At 41.5% G+C, this 19,906-nt stretch overlaps 1 protein-coding gene across 5 annotated transcripts in view; it reads right to left on the bottom strand.

The window, feature by feature from the left end:
- Window positions 1-19,906, bottom strand: part of SEMA6D (semaphorin 6D) — a 51,039-nt gene that overhangs the window by 25,304 nt on the left and 5,829 nt on the right. The window lies entirely within an intron of this gene.

The following is a 19,906-nucleotide window of genomic DNA, read 5'->3' as shown; positions in this document are numbered from 1 at the left end:
GGAAAGGGATGCCAAAAGACTCAGCCTATCTTTGGAACATCAGCTTTTCCCACCAGATGACCTGCTGGGATTGCCATATGGCTTGCATGCCACATACTGTTCAGGGTAATAGGGCCTGGGTCTATGCCTGGCTCTGCCCTTTAGGCTGCAATGAAAGTAGTAGAGCATGTTTGCTCTGATTCCACTGACTTGTCTGATGCAACTACTAAAAGGCCCTGACTTTCAGTATCCTCCATGGCTTCTTCAGGTTTCCAAAGAATATGACCAAATACCCAGACAAGGAAGGCTGAGGACGGTTGCTGTTTCTGTTCCAGTATGACAAAGAGAGGCAAGAAGCAGATGAATTAAAGATCAGGTGATCCCTGAGTGATGACTCCAAGGCAGAACCCAGGTGTCCCTACAGAACCCAGCAATCTATCGCCAACAGCAATGGGATTCACTCTGTTTTAAGCAGTCATGTCTTCATGCTTGGTAGTCCATAAAACATACCTCACTAGAGGTTCATGCTTCAAAACAGCTGTTACAGGGTTTTCAGAGGATTAGAACTCTTAACAACTCAGAGAAATAAAAACTGATCTCTGTAAATTTTCAAAGACTTCCGATTCCAAGTTCTTTGGTTTCCTAATCTCCAAAAATACGGACTTCGAATTTGTCCGCTGCGTTTGAAAACACAGTGAAAGTTGCTTGTCTATGGTCAATGTAGAGGATTACTAATCGCTTCAGAAGCATCCAAAGTATTACCATTATCAGGATTCCAAAGTTACTTCTGCTGTTTTCTAAAAATCACTTCCTGGATGAAGGGGACATGTGAGTTTCTGAATTATTGCGACTTCTCAAGAGATTGTATATTTTTGTCAAAATGATCATTTTTTTTTTTCAAAAATACATTTTATCCTAACCATGGAAATGAGGTCTCCAGTGAGTCACACTCAGCCACATAATTCTGGGGTAAGAATGAAGCTGTGACCAAGAGCAAAAAGCAAGTGAATTTTATGACCAGTAAACGGAAGAACCATTCTGGACCCGAGTCAGGACCCCTGTGACTCACATGCAGATCTTTGCCTAGGATCCATAGCTGATAAACTTTGGAATCTCTGAGTCTACAGACACAAAATGGGAGTTTAAGCAAATATACACAAGTCCTTATAGTCTCACTTATCAGTGTTTATTAGATGAGTGCAAGGTCAGGGGACATGAGCAAAGCGTGGGGCTTCCTACTGCGGAGAAAGAGGCTGGCTGAAGTTGGGAACTGGAGGCCAGGGGTGAAGGATGTGGGTTCCGGAGTGAGGCCGACTGCTTTTTACCTCCTTATCCTTGTAAGCTGCAAATGATCCTGCCACGGGCCTCACAGAGCTCCAATGAAAACTGAGTTCTTATTTCATTTTTAACAATGTATACTGTGCATATTTATAGTGTGCAGTGTGGTGTCTGGATACACTGGGCTAAGTTCAAATCGGAGTAAACAACTGTTTCCGCAAACACTTGGCATCCAAACTTGTTCTTCTACGGTGGAAACATGCAGTACGTTTCTGTTGTCTGTAGTCATCCTTGAATGAGCCCTTTAAAAAGCTCCCTCACCTTAAAGAGCTTACCAGGCACATTGTAAGCACCGTAATCACTCTGAACTATTTGGGGTGAGCTCAGGGTAGCCTATTCGAGGCTAAAGATACAACCTTGGGGAAGGGCCATGTTCTTCTGCCAGAGGTAATCAGGCGGAAAACATTCTGTCATTCTTATCTACATTAATTCTAGCCTCTCCTTATGAATCACCACGGGGGATGTTAATCTTATGCCAGACATTAAACACACCTGGAGATAACAGGGAGCATTAGGAAACCTGCATTCTACTCCTGCTTCAGCCTCCAAGAGCCAGGGTTCCTGTTCCATCCTCAGTGTCCTCGCCTGGACAATGAAAAGTAGACAGAGAATACAGATTATCTCAAAAGCCCCCTCCCCAGAGGGAGATTTTTGTGATTTTGAGTTCAGTACTCTGCTTGTAAAATGCCTTGTACTCAAAGTGAAATGATTCCCAACTCACACTTCCTCATTTTCCATAGAGCACTGGGGTTGCCTTGGATACAAAGTGCATGTGCTGCCTCTGAAGCCCAGACAGCTCTGCAGTTCCTGCCTCTGATCTCTAAGGACAAGTCACAAACAGCTTTGTAGTGCAAGCTGATGGATGCGCTGGACACAGAGTAGCTTTCGCCTGGCACTTACAAATGCGCATTTGGCATTCTGACGGTGCCCCAGATGGAATGGCAGAGGGTGTGTTTCTTTCCCCCATAACCACATGGCCTTGGGATATACAGCCTGCAAGTAACACCTGTGGCTTCTCTTTACCCAGGGCTGGTGTCCAGGACCCCCACAAGTGAACACATCTTGTCTAATTTCTCCTTTATATTGTGTGATACATTGAAAAGCTCCTCCTACACTCTGGGCCTCAGCCTAGTCTTCCCAGCTTCTCCCTGCATCCCCCAAATGTACTCTGTAGCTGACAGAAACATTTCATAACCCTACTTGAGAAATATTGAAGTACAGTGTCAGGGACCCCAGGGTCAATCATATTCAGCCTAGACCAGGAGCTGGAGTTGATCGTGTGCTTTGAATGGGCCTTCTACTTTTCATAGCAGGTGTCCTATCTGTGACATACCTTAAGTCAATCTATGGTTCTTCCCTGTCATTTCCATGGCTAAGCTTAAACAGCTTTGGAATGCATGAGAGAGACAAAAATGACAAGGAGGTTACACAGTGACATTCAGCAGTGGTCATATAACTATAGGCCCAAGAAGGACCCAAGGACAGCAATGGAGGGCCCTTTTGTTCCCATGGTATTTCATGGGCATGTAAGGAGGCCTTTCATTCCAGGCTCTCCTGGTTTCTCCTTTGCAAGTGCTGTTCCAGGGCCTGGAATGCTCAGTGATCTTCCCTCTTCCTTTCTATGGTGAATTCCTAACGAGAAGTCACTTCCCAGAAAGACCTCTCCCCACTCTTCTCCTTCTACTACCACCAAAATGTGTGCACACTTTATCAGAACACGTTCTATACAATACTGCATTTCCTTACTTTCTCAATATCTTCACCTTGGGTTCAGGGACTGTTGGTAAATAAGTTTCTAAAATTGTGTTTGGTATGCAGGTGTTTATTTATTTGAGAAAGAGACTCAAACGTCTAGGAGCCAGGAACTCAATGCAGGCCTCCTACATGGGTGTAGGAACCCGACCACATCACGGCTGCCTTCCCTGCATTGCCAGAAAGCTGGAGTCAGGAACCGGTGGCAGAATTGAACCCAGGTACTCAGATGTGGACTCTGGAAACCTTAACCACCAATCTAAATGCCTGCACCTGCAGGAAATTCATAGTTGTATGCAATTCTTACTAAGGAAAAATTTGGAAAATCTTCAGAGTATTTTTGTCACTCATGAAACACTGCTAATGATAGATCTTCCACGATCATTGGTAATGAACACAGACACACACTAAATACAGTGTGATATGCACTGTGCAGGTGTTTGCATTGGAGCTGCAGATATGACCACAGGAAGATTTGGGTTTCTATTTTTTTTTCAACGGCTGAAATGACCTTGCAGGGCAGTTAGAATACTCCAGTGATATACTCTTGCCCATTTCCTATAATGAGCAAAGCCTGATGTGGGGCTCAAAATTCTACCTTAGCCACAGGAAGCATTCTAGGGGTTGTATTTTAAAAAATTACAGACATGCAAACAAGCTATACAGTGGTGAGCAGATTGAGGGAAAATATTCTAAATGCATTTGGAGAGAAAAGAGTGATTTGTTTCCTTTCCCTCCTTCCCCTTACGATACACTTGCATTTCTTGGATAAAAAGAAATTACTAAAAATCAGATAAAGTGGAAGTTATATGGTCATTTGCTCTAGAGAATACAGGGTTAAGGTGAAACTTTAGCAGAACTGGTGAAAAGACAGGAGGACCCTGTGGGCTTCTTCCCCAGTGGCTGTGTCTATGCCAAGCTGGGTGGAGAAGCAGGGCTGCTTTTTGCATGCTGTGCATGACAATAAAATAGGTATTTTTTGGTTGGTGGGGATTTAACCCAAGTAGCAGCCAGAAAAACAGACACAACTCACAATCCAATAGGAGTTCTTGGGTTTTAAAGATGCACTAACTACAAATCCCAGCCCTGAACTCTATTTTGAGTGAGTTGGTCACACCTTTTCTGCTTCAGTGTCCCCTCACAGCATCCCAGCTGTCCTAGGGATAAGAAATGGGGGCCACAGTGCATGATGGAAGGATCCTAAATGCCAAGGCACCGCCTGCACTTACAGCCTCCCTGCTCCCTCCTTGTCTCACCTCTCACAGATGAGATAAGGAAGCACTTCTGCTGACTACCTCACCATGTTTTTTCAAAGGGCCAAGTGAGAAAATCTGAGTAAAAATACTGTGCAAATTGCAAAGGTGCTGTTCAGGTGTGAAGAAATGGTATTATTATCAGTGCTTTCTTTAGTCACAGCTGACTTCAACTCAGTAGTCTGACATGGTTCATGCCTATGCTCCAACAGTCACATTCCTATTTCCACCTTGGTGTCAACTGTGTTACGTCTGCCAGCCCTTTGCTCTTGCTGTCCTCTGGCTCTGGAATGCCTTCCACAACTTCTCGAACTGCGGGCAAATCCCCAACCATTCCTTAGGACTCATCACCACTTTAAAACCTTTTCTGTTCCTCTTCCCAATCTCCTCTCACAACAAACCTTTCATTTCTGCAGTGGCTTTGCCATGGTGAACAGCGCCGTCTCTCCACTCACCTATCTGTCTGATCAGAGTTCCTGGAATCCATGCCTTATTAGTAGAGTTTAGTTCACAGACCAATACATGAAATACTTCCTGTGCCAACTTCACTAAGAAAGGAGAGCTTGCCTGATAACATTCTCATTGTGTTTTCATGCAATGCACCTGGAGTTGTGCGCTTACAGATATCAGATAGCAGATAACAGAGACTGAAAAAGTGGAGAAGATGATGATCACAGGTCAAAGGTGAAAGCCAAGGAAGGTCTAGGTATGGTGCTAAGCACTCCCTAGGATGTTATTGTTTTACACATATAAAAGAGATCATCTGCCTTCAGTCATAAAATCAGGCTTAACTCAGTTTGTCTCCAACGTCCACGGTCTGGTAATCACACTCCCACAAAGTTAGTGGGAAAGAAGAGAAAAAGAAACAGTGACATTGATCATTTCTTAAGAGTACTGTCATATTTTAAGCTTTGTTTTATTAATGTTATTTTGGAATGCAAATAGCAATATCTCCCCTACACTCCTTCTCCTAGGCTAATGATCCAGCAGGTAATTATCAGAAAAATAAAATAAGATAAATATATCTATGCATAAAAATAATGAGAGGCAATCCATGCAGAAAATGAGCCACGATCTTGATCTTGACTTCTTAGGAGTTGGGAAGTGGTTTCCATCTCTTCCTCCCACCTCCATCTGTGAAGTTGAAAGGCTGGCAGGGTTTGGAAGCCTCCGCTCCACTGTCCTGAAGCCAACAAGGTCTGTGAGTTGTCTGCAGTCAAGTAAGACTGCACATTGGGTGCCTCCTTGCTCCAGTTCCCCTGTAAGGAAACAAATCACTCCTTCTCTTCCTAGGTCCTTCAAATGCAAGGAGAGGCTCCCTCTGGAAGGACTTCCTCTGATTGCTTGGTGGGCCAGGCAGAGAAACTGGTGGGGAGGGGGGGCAGCACAGGCAGGTCCCCATCTCTGAAAGGCTTATCTGCTCTTTTTACTTTCTATTTTCAACAGTAAAGGCTGAAGTTCTCATCCCCACCCTACCTCAATTGCACGGAGTGGCTGAAAAGGAAGTGTGTGAGCATGACACCCTGTGACAGTCACTGGATGACAACCCACCTCACCACACCTGCAGATAAACACTCTCCTATAATTCCTCCAGGAAAAAGGGCTTGCTATAGGAACAGTTTGATTCTACCTCTCACTGGCTGTGTGACCTTGCAAGAACTACTTCACCTTGCGTCTGTTAAAAATAGAACATTTAAACAGCTATCTTAAATAGCTGGTTTTGAGGGTGGCAGACTTAAAACACACATACACAAACACACACGCACCACTTCAAAACTATTCAAATAAGTGTAATAGCTATTCTTAATAATGTTTGCTGTTGATGGTGTTTTTAGCATACTTTCCCAGTTGCATCTCCGACACTGTGATACTCAATCTATTCTGATGACCACCTCTGATGATCTCAGTGTTGTCTTCTATATGCTCAATTCTCTTTCAGACTATTCCTAGGAAAACAGACCCAAGAAAGCACAGTTCAAATAATTTCCCTTTCCCTGAAACCAGTGAGAGAAACACCTAAGCCAACCACTCAGTAATCAGGTGGGATTGTCATCAATAAGGCTGTTAGTACATTGGTAGCCAAGTGTTTTGCCAAGATAAATGCACCAAGTATACTTCATGTCATTATTCTTCTCATGATGCATCAACACACTCACGCCCACCTCTCTAATCCATTTCAGTGGAAAAGAGCAATGGCACAGTCGGTGTAAAGCATGGAGACCTGGTTCCCTGGGGTCAATCGGGGTGAGGACAGACCATTGCCAGATTCTCCATGGCGTGCACACTAGTCCAAGAGAAACTGGGCTGGATTCCTTGATGTGGAAAAAGTGCAACAGGTAAGTGAAGAGCCCAACCCCTGAACTCTCTGGAGAGTGGGAGTGGAAGTTAGACCTGTCACAACTCCCACACAATGGTGTCCCAGGTATGTAGAAAAGGCCTGGGAATACCGATGACAGTCGAAAATTACAGTACCCAAATGTTCTAGAAATCACACTTGGGAGTCTAGGAATATTACCGAGCAATGAAATGCTGTGGGAGCGAGTCAGTTCCACTTTCTGGGCCCGTGACTTCATAAACATCACTTTCCAATTCCTATGTCTTTGACCTCTTGTTGGGACCTAATTGCCCTAGCATGAGAAAGCCCAAGCTGCTTAAACAGAAGCCTTCTGAAAGAGGTCCACAAAAGGGAGCTCAGACCAGGAACCGAGCCCTAGTTGAGCTGCTGGCCGATGGGCTGTGCCCATGGACCTCCCCTGCAGGTCAATCACCTCAGCGCTGCATACCCTTGGTCCTGAGTCATTTTGGTTGATACCACATGATATGGGCATATCTCTGCTAATCAATATTGCAATTACAAACTCGCTTTTTAAATAGCTGTAGTACTCTTATGCACTAGGTTTTGGAATCATTTCATATGCGGCTGGATCAGTGATATTCTCTGGACTTGGAGGAACAATCCCTTCCTGTGTCTTTTCAGTACTATCTCTATGCTGAAATATTGCTTCCTTGGCTGTTTCCTCTTGGTCCAGCTAAAGATTGAATTAGCTGTCACAGCTGGATATATGGCAGAGATGTGGAACCTTTGGTCAGAACACAGATGTTATGACAATTCCCCAGCAAGCTTTCAGGTTGTCTTTCTATGTGTCAAACAGTACAAGACTCGTCCCTAATAGGTCTGGCCCCAGTCTTCCAAAAAAGATCAGGTTTCTTGTTAGCAGTCAGATAAAGGAAGAACAATTTACACTGCTAAAATTAGTTTCCTTTGTTTTGATTATTTCATTAAAGACAGTATTAATGAAGTTGGATTGAAGTTGCACATGGCGGGGTAGATTAATATAATCGACAAAATAATGTGTTCAACATACCTAGGCACTAATACCAATACCTTTTGACTCAATCATTTTCCTTCTGACATAATGCGAAATAGGAAGGGAAAAATTTAGAGAAAGAAGCTTATTTAAAATGTGAAAATATTTGAGACAGTGTAAGTTTCCTGCCAAGGGAGAAATAGTGAAATGTAACATTCCATCAGCTTTATAGAATATCATGCAACCATTAACACAGTACAGCATACACCACGTATGATGTAACAGTTACACAGCAGAAAAATCACAGCTAAAACTGTATGTTGGTCTACCACTTCATAAAGTTAGAAATTTAGAAAAGAACAAATAAGAGTGAGTTGTCTGCTTTTTCTATTTTAAAGGTATTTAGAGACTTGTAATTTTTTGTAACAATTAAAAATGTAAGGAAAGAGAGATACTCCATGAAGAATATAAAGTCAGCTTTGGATCAAAGGAGCAGGCCGTGTTCTTGGTGAGGACCATCATCACCTGCGTGTCCAATCAAACGGAGAACTAAGATGTAGTTAGGATCTTAAGGGACATATTTCTTAAACTATCAAAAATTTTCAGATGGTAATTCCCTGGAGCAAAGTCCTCTATCGTTTTCCATGTCTTATTGATACTGCAGGTGTGCAGTGAGTGAAAATGCAGAGACCTTGGTGAATACAGCCTAGCGTAGTTCAGGCTTTGCCCCTCTTCCCCTTCCTACCTCCTACCTTTTCCTTCCCAAGTTTCCAAATATAAAGTGCTAAAATAAAACCTGCAAAAACAGTTTCTAATTTTAGAGTGAACTTTAATCTGTTTTCACAAAGATCTGTGCCAATTCAAAGTCACTGCTGTTCTCTTGGTGCTGGCAATATAGGGACTGTCTTTGATTAAAAAAAAAAAAAAAACCTACAGTCACATAGGGAAAAGAAAACATGGCTTAGATTCCCAATGGTCAAATCTACAGCAACAAAACAAATGGAAAGCCGACTGCCGACTTGGGTATTTAAAGCCAAAAGTGTTTGTACCCCAGTTGTTGAAACGGTGGCAATTAAGAGCTCCTTTCTCTGCTTTAAAACATGCACAAGAAAATGAAGACTTGGCTCATTCAAATCCCAAATTTCCCCTTAAAGTTCTGAGAGTGTGGGGGCAGGAAGTAAGGAAGTTTTCTCTGCCAACTTTCTTGTTCCTTGCTGGAGTTCCCACCCCACTTCACTGTGATACAAATATGTGGCAAAGTAAATGTTAAGTAAACTTCTATTTCAATGTGTAGCAAAGCATTAAGTGGATATTTGAATAAACTGATTTTTACAGCTGTGTTGCTGACATTTTACTTGAAGATAAATGGCTGCTGGAAGGCCATCAATGTCAGAATTTGATTACATTGGCCTATTTTCTTTCTTTCTTTTTTTGTCATAAAATAACTTCTGTAGTAGATAGGGACAATTTGTAATTGTGCCTCTGGTCCTGAAAACAACAAAAAGTCAAACTTCCACTATCTCTGTGACCCTTTTCAAACCAGCCCACTGGATGCTAGCAAAAATATAAACACACCAGTTAGCCAACCATTAGGGGCAGATAAAATATCCTGGGAACTGCAATATAAACTCCCATCTGGCTCCAAAGACTCTAAGTCTTTGCTTCACAATAAAAACAGGCAGAAGTGAAGATGTTCTCCGCCAAAATTAAATGAGATTAAATGAATTAACAAGTAGACAAACTCCATGAACTGCTTAACATTCAGAAAGCCTGAAGACAAAACACTAATATCTCTTGAAAGTAGAAAAGATTTGCATTTTCTCTCTCAAAAAGATTATCATTTTTCTCCCTCTCACACACATGCTCTAAATTATTTGAGCTGTTGGAAAGAATCTACATTAACACCTCTTGATCAGTGTCAAAGTAAAAACTGCTTCTTAATATTTAAGTGATGAAATTTGTAGCACTAAGCATCACAGCTTTGATCTTAATTGGCTCCAGACACTGTGACTTGCACTGGAGTTGTTTGTGGCTTTTAACATTACAGAAAGGCTCCCAATCTCTCAGCTGCTGAAACAAGTGTCCTTCTAAAATGAAGAGGCCGGCCAGCTTAATGATGCAAATGTTTAGGTGGGTGATTAAAGACACTTTGAGCATCCGATTCTCTTGCGATCTCAAATTTGCCCAGTAAAAGGTGGTTTCAGGCATAACCGGGATACATCTAAAAATGAGGATTACTGAATCTCTGCTAATTTTTCAGAGTTGTTTATTTTCCTTGAAAGGTCTTTTATCATTGCAATTTGTTGGTGACCTCCACTTGAAACACAGTGCATCTGAAGTCATACATGTCTACATTTTAATATGGAATTTGCAAAAGTGCTTAGGGAGGCCGCTCAGCAACAGAGCCTAGAGAGATTCAAATCCCACAGTGTGAATGCAGACTCAGCTTTGCTACTTCCTGCTTGTGCCCTGGGACCAAGAGTACCTTTTTCAGGAGTTAATGTTGAAGTGGAAGACTCAGCCTGGAGTGCACTCAGCCACTCATGTGACACCAAATCGTGGGTTCTGTTTTGATCAGTGCATGTTCATGCCACAGAGCTGGCTAAATATATCTGTATATGAGCTATATATAGAGAGAGAGAGAGAAAGAGAGAGAGAAAGAGATATTTATCACCTTGCAATACACAAAGCTTCTCAAGCTGAAAATTAGAAAAATCTCAGGGATGCCAATATTTATATATATACACATTTTAAGATCTTGGATATAGATTTTTTTTTCATGTGCATCAAAAGTACAGGAGTGAGTTAAGTCTCCTTGGGGAATTAGCATTAAATCTATAGAGAAAAAGGGGACAGACCCATCTGAAATGAAATGAGCAAAACAATGCCAGTGCTCAATCAGTTTGAATTTATGCAGATGCAGGCTAGAAGTCAAAGATTTCTGATCCTCCACCCATATTTCCCGACAGTCCTAATTTCAATTAGTTTTTTTTTCTCTTGTTCTTCTAATCCCCATGTTTTAGCTTCTAGTTTTGAACGTATGGTATTATGATCCAATTCCCAGTCTGACACCATTTTGTGTATGTCTTCTCCTGAGGTGAAGATTAACAGCCATGAGGCGGGGACTGTGTCTGTACTGCTGTGCTTTTTAACTTCGTAAGTCAAGGCCTTGGGGGAGCTAGGTAACTGCTAGAATAAGGGACCCAGTGGGAACTCAGACTCAGGGTGTGTGACGCCAACTCATGTCTGCCCACTCAGACTAACACAGATCAAATGATAAGGCATAATCAGGCCCAGCCACACAATTTGTGGGACTCCGTGCAAAATGACAATGTAGGGTTTCTTGATGAAAAAGCATTAAAGATTTAAAATATCACAATGTTAAAAGCTGAGCATGGCACACTGGGAGCCAGGTGTGACCCCATAGGCCACATAACTATGACACTGATCTTGTATGCAGTCATCCATGACTTCTTTGAATGCAAAAAGAAAGAATGGCAAATTTTCCAACAGTGAACATACTTTCAAAGAATGCCTATTACACAAATAAATAAATAAGTGAATGAATCAATGAATGAAGGATTCAGAACTACAAATACTCAGGGTCAGAGTGAACCACTATCAGGTGGAAATACCATCCTAACTTCTCAGTCAGGAAAGCAAGCCTCCAAGAGGTTCAGTGGAGAAACAGGTTTTGACCTCAGGACCATTTGGGTACAGAGGGAGTAACGTTTGGAAAAGAAAATGATCTAGGCTGAATATGCAGATGATAGCAAATAAAGGGCTGGGTTTTTAAAAATTGTTTGTTTTATTTTATTTTTATCCTTCTGGAATAAGATTTTTTTTAATGAAATTCAAGAGAAGTTTCACCTCGGTGAACAAAAAAAATGCAACTATGAAATACTTAAGGTAGAAATTTCAGATATTGAAAATCTAGGTGGTTAATTTTTATGGCTTCATACAAAGGTAGATTAGCTGAACAAAGAAAAATAAGGAAGGAGCCTCCTCACCCACATTTTATGGTGCTTTAGAACTGATTTATTGTACGGCTGTATCAGGAAAAGAGGTTATATTAGCGCAGAGGGAAGGAAGACTCCACATCAGGCTAGGATTTCAACTCAGATGGCCTGCAATATATTTCATTAAGTGGCAAGAAAAAAAAAAAAAAGAAAACATAAAGAGAATAGCTTTTTCTCAGTGGATATAGGATTTGTCATGCAACAAGAACTCAGGAAGCTGTAACTTCAAGGGTTAATGGTTTTTTCAAGCAGGAACCAAAAAACATGAGTTTCTATCCATGAAATGTCTTACAGACTGAAGAGAATTGAGTTAGTATTTCAGCTTCTACCTCTCAAGAGATCAAAGTGCCTTCATAATTATGGCTTATATTTACGACGATGTTTCAAAATGTTAATCTGGGAGGAGAATCTTGTTGCTCGTTTAAAACAAGCTAGAGGGGGGAAAAACTCAACATGTGAGCACAGTGACAGAAAATTTGGTATAGAATAATTTTCTCCAGCGCTATAGTTCTTTCAGTTTTTAAATTGCCTTAATAGATGCCAGATCTGTTCTGTATATGCAAAATTTTCAAGAAGGCCAGAAATAAGTTTGTGACCAAGCTACATGTATAGCTTGAGTGTACTCACGATGGTGCTTATGTAGTACATACTGTGGACACATTATCCCACATATAGCAGTGTATGAATACTTGCTAGCAAAATATTGACTTGTCTTTTATATCAATGGGTAAGCCAATCTTCCCCAGATAGGTCAACAGCCGTGATCCACTTCCCCTTATAAGACTGCTGTGAGTGTCAGCCCCCAGAAAGTGACATTATTCTGAGAGGGAAAGTTTATCACCAGGGAAGGTTGCCAGGGAAGCACTGTTCTCTTAACCTATTGGAGTGTCACTGGAATGTATCAGACTTAAGGAGGACATGAGGAAAGCTAGCTAAGTGACACAGAAAGTACTTAAGACAGCCAAAGAATTAATCAACCTTAGAAACATCACTTCTCAGGACATCTTATGTGACACTGTAAGGTTCTAACGGTTCAAGCAAATTTTGAATTGAGATTCTCTTTTATGAGGACCGAAGCATTCTAATGATGGAAAGTCCAGCGTGACTGTTCCAAATATGGCAGTGGCCAATCTCTATACAGCATCTCTAATGGATTTCACATATCTGTAAGAATAGTTCTTTTACATAAAAATGAAATCAAGACTTAGCGAAAGGAGTGACATACTCAGTTTCCCACATCCATTCAAGCAAATGGGATAAGGTTCTAACCTATGTCCGTCAGACTTGGAACATCTTCATTTCATATTTATGGGGTACATACATCTACATAAATTAGAATATGTATTCATATGCACATTCATCTATACTATATGTTTATAAAAGTATAACAAGGTGATATCTATAATTTTTCACACTTTTGAAATTTTGATAAAATGTTAAAGATAGTGAGAATATTTGAAGAGATATGCAATAGAATATATCAAATAGCAAGAACTGGGTGATTATTACCAATGCTTATGCATCTAAAGTTACATATCTTCCTTCTCATGGTCAGGCAGCTCAAGCTCCATGCTAACAATGAGCAAAGACTTCACTTCCAATGATGTCTGCATTCAATCCTTCCCAAGCTACACAGAGACCATGCTTAGACAGGATGAGTGTTTTGAGAATGATATGTACTTCTAAAGCAAACACAAATTCGAAGATGGCCAGTTTTGTCATTTGGGGCTACCATACACCCTTCCCTTTTCAGAGGCGACTTGCACATCAATAGAGGCATCCTTTTCCTCCTTGACCTACGAAGCAGGCCTACAGATTTCTGCAACACAAATGGCAATAACCTCTCCCAATAAGTCAGATTTAGCTCTCTGTTTGGAAACTCGTTTGTCTGCTCAGTTCTGCATGTTCACTGGGGGATGGCTCTTTGGGGATATACTGAAAATTACTGAGAGATTGTGCAAAAGTAATGCATCAACTCTTGAGAGCTGGATGATGTGCAATTACTGCTAACTGAAAATATTATCTATGCATTTCTGGAAATTGAGTCTAAAAACTATATTAGCAATAGTGAAGTTTAAGGGATCCTGTAAGAAAGGGCAAGATGTTGTAAAATGGAAATGGCAACAATACAGTTGAGAAGTTGAACCTATCCATGTGTTTGTCTCTTTATATAGATAGGTATACCCACATTCACTAAGTGGATTCATAGTGTTTTTTTCAATCACCACTGTATTTGATCCTGCTGCCTAGTTATTAATATATGTGGCTAAATACAGCGTTACAAAATTCCTTGACTAGAAAGAATTTGGACTTCAACTAGGTTGTTTCTGATGCCCATTCCCAGCTCACTCCATTCCACAAAGACAATAAACCCAGCGAGGCCTTATTTTGGTTGACTAGTAGATGACCAAAGAGATTCCAGATGTGCAAATCTGTATCCTCCCACCTATTTAAAACAGCTCTGACAGCGCTGTCAGTGATGGGTATGTATTTTGGGTATTTCAAATAAACTAACCCTCATACAGAGATAAGAAAGAGGGATGGGTAAGCATGAGGAAGAGGCCTTTGATAACTTGTTACAGCTTTCTGGAGTCCTTGCAGAACATGGGCTCCGGGTTTTCCTGTTTATCTGAGGGTAATAAGCCTCACAAGCTGTAGATGGTCATGGCCTTCAGTAGATGCTGAGGGATGCTCTTGTCTGAGTAGCCACAATCAACTGGCCAAGAGAAATTGCCAGAGCTAGCAAGAGAAGGTCTGTGTCTGTCTTCTCTCTTTTATCATGCCATCATGCCTTCATTGAACTGGCAGCTCTAGTAAAATTCTTTCCTATCAAGCTCCCAAATGCTCCTTGTTCATTAAGTCAGCCAGAGAAAGACAAATGGTTTTAGGGATCCCTGTAAATAAAGTTGATCAGGTAAACAATATCCACACTTAGAATAAATCAAACAATGAGTTCATATTTAGTACAGGACATGCCCATTTTGTTATTACTATACTGATTATAACTACATTGATTATTGACTATTCCTTGAGTAATCATCTTGTCCTTCCCTCTTAACCTGTATGATTGCACTGTTTATTTCCACTGATTAAGCTGAAGTTTACAGTGAGAGGTTGAGATTATGGGCTGTGAAATCAAACTTGGGTGTGAATTATGACTCTGTTACTGTGTGTTCCTAGCAAGGCACTTAACTGTGTAGGAAGAATAACATCCTCACCCATGAAAGATGTCCATGTCCAATCCCTGCAACCTGTGAACACACATGGGCTTCTAACGGCAAGAAGGATTTTGTATATTGATTAAGTAAAGGATCTTAAATAGGGAGATAATCCTGGATTATTTGGATGGATCCAATGTAATCAGAAGGATCCCTAAAGAGATGGAAGAAGAGAAGTAGAAGAGTCAAGACAAAAGTTGCAAATTATGGAAGAGAAGTCAGATTCCAGTATTGCTGGCCTTGAAGAAGTGGAAGGGGACACAGTGGAGGAAGGCAGACAGCCAGTGCAAGCTGCAAAGGGCTGAGGTCCTGTCAGATTTCTGACTTTAGCAATGGGAAACTAACTGCTACTCCTTGGGCATCTGTGCATCTCCTACAACATAAGAGACACAAAATGAATGAGACACAAAAGGCTGATGCAAGCATTCAATGGAAGAATGTAAATAAAAGACTTCATTGCTTGGCATGGATTTAGAACTCAATAGACGCCCACTGTCATTATGCATACTATATTATCACATAGAGCATGGATTTATACATTGTTGATGATAACAAATGGTGATCCCATAAAGAATATTTCATTGTATCATGCTAATGCCTGCGTTAGAGCCACACCTAACTGAAGCGCTTTCATCTGCATTGTCTGACTTGAGGCTCAAAGGGAGATGAGGAAGCTGGATCTGCAAGGGCTGATGCTCCCCGCCAGGTCACTGAGGTTTGGCTCCAGCTGGAGTGCAGAGCATCTGCCTCTGAGCACAGTCAGCTCCAGCCTCCCTGGGTAGCTTACAGAAGTACATACATGAAGCTTGCAGGATCTTACCATGAAACAAACAGGATAAAGCCAAATGCTGATGGGTTGTTCATCACAAAGCAGAGCATGCCCCATCTGATCTCAGTCAGTGGAGTACAGAGGAGTATTTTTGTTTTTGGACAGGTTTTCCAGCCCCCACTCTTTCAAGCACAGCCTGAATACTCTCGCTAATGCATCTAGTCAATTGTACAAAGCACCAGGGGAAAAAAATCCCATCCTGACCACAGCAGGCAATCACCTTATGCCCTGAAGCATGAAGTTTGATTATCCTTATCTGAGTTTATCATTAAATCAAAAACTGTTGATATGAATACTGGCCCAGGACTCCATTTATGAAATGATATAGGCCAGTCAGCAGAAATAAGTGAGTGCCCTTTGCTTTCATAATTTCTGCTCACTATGAAGATCCTCTGCAAACTGGAAAATAAAACTCCCTTTAGCTTTGAGCAGATTTTATTACTTTCTTCACTGTTTCATGAGCTGGCTGGGATGTGTTCAGTTCAGTCATCCTCCCTATGTTGTAGGGGAACTTGCATTTTAACAAGACGCCAGGCAAAATCTGCAGACACATTGATGTTGCTCAGTGCATGCTGCAGGAGCAGTGGACACTGAATTACCTGGGGTACTTGTGACAAACAGACTCCTGGGCTCCATTCCAGGTCCAGCACAAGAAATCTCTTAGCTCTGGGAATCTGAATGTTTAATCCCATGTGATTGTAATGAGTTTTAAAGTGTTAGGGCCACTGGTAGAGATCAAAGATGTGGGTGATGACAGGGATGGCTTAGGAGTGTGCATGGATTTTAACGGTATTGTTCAGGTTTCCACCAGCCTGGCAACCAACACCACACAGTGCATGCCAATTATCTGCAATTGTCCTTTGACACCACTGACAGCAGGAGCCAGATTTCTGACGTCATAATACTTAGAGTGCTGACAGCTGAGGTAGGGGACTCCGAAACAGACATCAAGGTCTGGAGTAAATCTATAAATGAGCAGAGCCTCCTTACTCCCACCAAGCCTACAATTCCCTTTTCTAGTGTGGCTGAATATGTAGCAAGTGCTGTGGGTGGGAGTGGGAAAGAGCAATTGTGAAACTGGCTTCAAGGTCCATATATCAGTTATAGAGGGAAGATAAAAATTACCCATGAAAAGGATGGCCCAGTGTAAGGGCTAAAAGCATAGACTCTGGAGCCAGACGACATTTATTTTTGTTTAACAGACAGTGATATATTTATAGCCCTTAGTCCATGCCAAGCACTATTATAAGTGCTGTTCAAATATTAATTCATTTATGTCTCATGACAATTCTTTGAGGTAGGTACTACCATCATCACCTACCTTCCCAATGATAAAGATGAGTCACAGAGCAGTTAAGGAATCTGCCCATGATCATGTAGCACAGCACTCAAACAAACAAGATGCACCTCCCACCCCTCCCCATCCCTTTGAGGCTGGCTCCAGAATCCGTGCTCTAACCCGCACCAGCACACCGCTCATGGATCCAAGCACCCAAGTGTTACTACTCACTAGCTGTGTGAGCCTGAGAAAGTCACTTCGTCTCTCATGCCTCAGTCACCTGCTGTGTAAAATAAGTACAGTATAATTAACACCAGTATCTATCTTACTGAACCCTGATCAAAGGATTTAATATAAGTACTTAGAAAAGTATCAGGCACACAGGAAGTGCTCAGTATATGTTAGTTTTGGTTAACTATTGGTCCTATACTCTCGGGGGTGCCATTAAATTAGATAGCATATTTAAAGTGCTCGGCACAGTGCCACGGCACAGGGCAAGCACACTGTAAGTGCTAGTTGTTATTATTAGTCTAGTTGAGCCAGGCCAGTTTATTTTAGATCCTGTCTGGAGGCAACTGCTTCACGCAGGGGGAGGTAGCTTGCAACCTTCACTTCAACAGAACTGGGTAGAAGCCAGACCAATTACTAAACAGGTTCTCTGTTTTATGTCACCAGAATATTCCTGAAAAGTTCCCAGTATTGCATCTATTTGCATTTAATCTCTTTTCCCTATTGACCAATTTTCATGATTTCTGACTGATCCCTAACTGACAGTGATATTTCAAACTTTGATTCTTCTCTGAGATTGCCTGTCATTTAATCATTAGCTTATAAGGGACTTAAATATAGCATGGAAAATTGAACCACAGGAGCAGTTTTTGGCAAAGGAATTGCCTTGATTATTCCATAAAGTCACTGTTTTCATTTTCCCTTTCTTATGTATGCGTCTTAGTAAGCACACTTACACTACGCAGAACTTCTGATCTTTTTTTTTTTCCTTACGGTTTATTACCTTCACTGCTAACCTTAGGTTGGTCACAATTTGTGCCAATCAAGGGTTCAATAATGGTTTGGAAACCTCAGTGCCTAAAATCCTTCACTTGAGTTTGGGGATTGGGCAAGATGATTAGAAGTAGGTGAATGAATTGGGAAAGTGGGCGTGAGGACCTGATGATGGCAAAAAGAGTTCTTCTGTCAGTTCTGACCTGTAAAGGGTGGCCAAACACCCAGGGATCCTGAAGGATCAAGTTTTCCAAGAGGAAATACTTATAGCTTTTCAAGTCATTTCTCCTTTCTCTATGAGGATACAATTGTCATTGTTTCAGCTCTGTTCCTTGCACAGTTTACCTGCCATGTCATGCAATGTAATAAGAAGTTCAACTCGATACACTTCTTTAAAATATTTCCTGAACACCTACTACGTGCCCGCCTCTCCACTATTTTGCAGCGAATAGGCAATAGAGCCTCACAGTACCAGCAACAATACTGTTATCATGATTTCAAGGTTTTACAGTTATTTCCACTTCTTTACTCCCCTTCAGAATCCCGATGTGCATACTCAGTATACTCATTATTTATGTCTGGAATTTTTCAAGCTTTAAGTAAAAGACAAAGATGATGAAACAACAATCCTTTCTTTGGTGCTGATCAACAATTCTGTGAGGAGAGCCATCTTGATTGGTAATTTGAGGCAAATCATGTTATCCCTTGCAATGGTTGTATGTGCCATGAAACCAGTTGGCAGCTAATGTGGGGGTTTTAGTTCTGATCACGGAGCAATCTACTGAACTGCTACAAGATTGATCCCATTCATTCTGATGGCGTAAGCTGTGGGGCCATCTGCTGAATTGCTAATTACACATAGACAAGTGACCCTCAGTATGTACTTGAGGAGTGTCTGACAAACTGTCTCTTCACACCTGAAATGCAAGGCTGTTGTAGGTAAGGACTGAATAACACAGGCAAACGATTCTGAGTGCATCCCAGCCCACTCCTTCCATGGGCCTTGGCCTAAGCTGTTCTCTATGCCTGGAATGCTCTCCCTCTCAACACCTCCCCCCAGCCACCCTCACTGTCCACCTGTCCAAATCCTACCTAGTTCAAGGATCAGCTCAAATATCAGTGGCTCCACAGAGTCTTCCCTGACCACCCTAGCCAGAAATAACCTTTCACTCCATTCAACTGCCATAGGTCTGTATCTATATTCTCTGGCACTTAACACACATATCATTTGATTTCAGTGATTTGTTTACCTAGTCTTTCAAGTGGCACTCCATAAACTCCTTAGGCTCCAGAGCTAGGCTGTGCTCCTCTTGAAGCCCTCTCCTCCCTGGCATGCACTTGATCAACTTTGTTGAATGAGCAAATGTTTGTGCCAGCAATGGCACAGACAGAAGCAACTACAACATGTGTTACTCTTTCTCCTGCCTTTCCTTCTGTTGCTTTTAAGGCTATCTTGACTGGATCCATTAATTACTCAGCAGAGCTCTGGAGACTTGATGGAAATGTAGCTGACTGCAGAGTCTGCAGACCAAGCAAGCAAAGACCCTTATGACACGTGACATGTAGGCCGTGGCAGCTCAGAGTCTCTGTCCCTGGTTTGCAGACAGTGTATTGCTGGGACATGAAAGTATGATTTTCTCCAAGAACTTCAGCTGTGCCAGTTCTTACGTGCCAATTCCCTGGCTGAGCAGGAACCCCGGATTTTATTTTTAAGTACAGACTCCAACAATAGGCTAAGTAATTGCAGATCTTCCTAAGGTCTTATTATACATGTACCAACATATTGAACTTTAAAAACCCACATTTCCTTCCCATAAATATATGTTGAAAACCTTACATTTCAGCATTATGTATACTGGGAATGCATATATTTGGTTCTTCTTTCCCCCCTCCCACAGCAGTCCTGAATAAAAAAGAATAACAAAAAAA

Source organism: Ochotona curzoniae, unplaced genomic scaffold (genome assembly GCF_017591425.1).
Source record: "Ochotona curzoniae isolate NIBS_2020 unplaced genomic scaffold, NIBS_Ocur_1.0 scaffold_4701, whole genome shotgun sequence".
NCBI classification, from domain to species: Eukaryota; Metazoa; Chordata; class Mammalia; order Lagomorpha; family Ochotonidae; genus Ochotona; species Ochotona curzoniae.
Note: the sequence above shows the minus strand (reverse complement) of the source record. Positions and strands in the feature narration are given on the sequence as shown.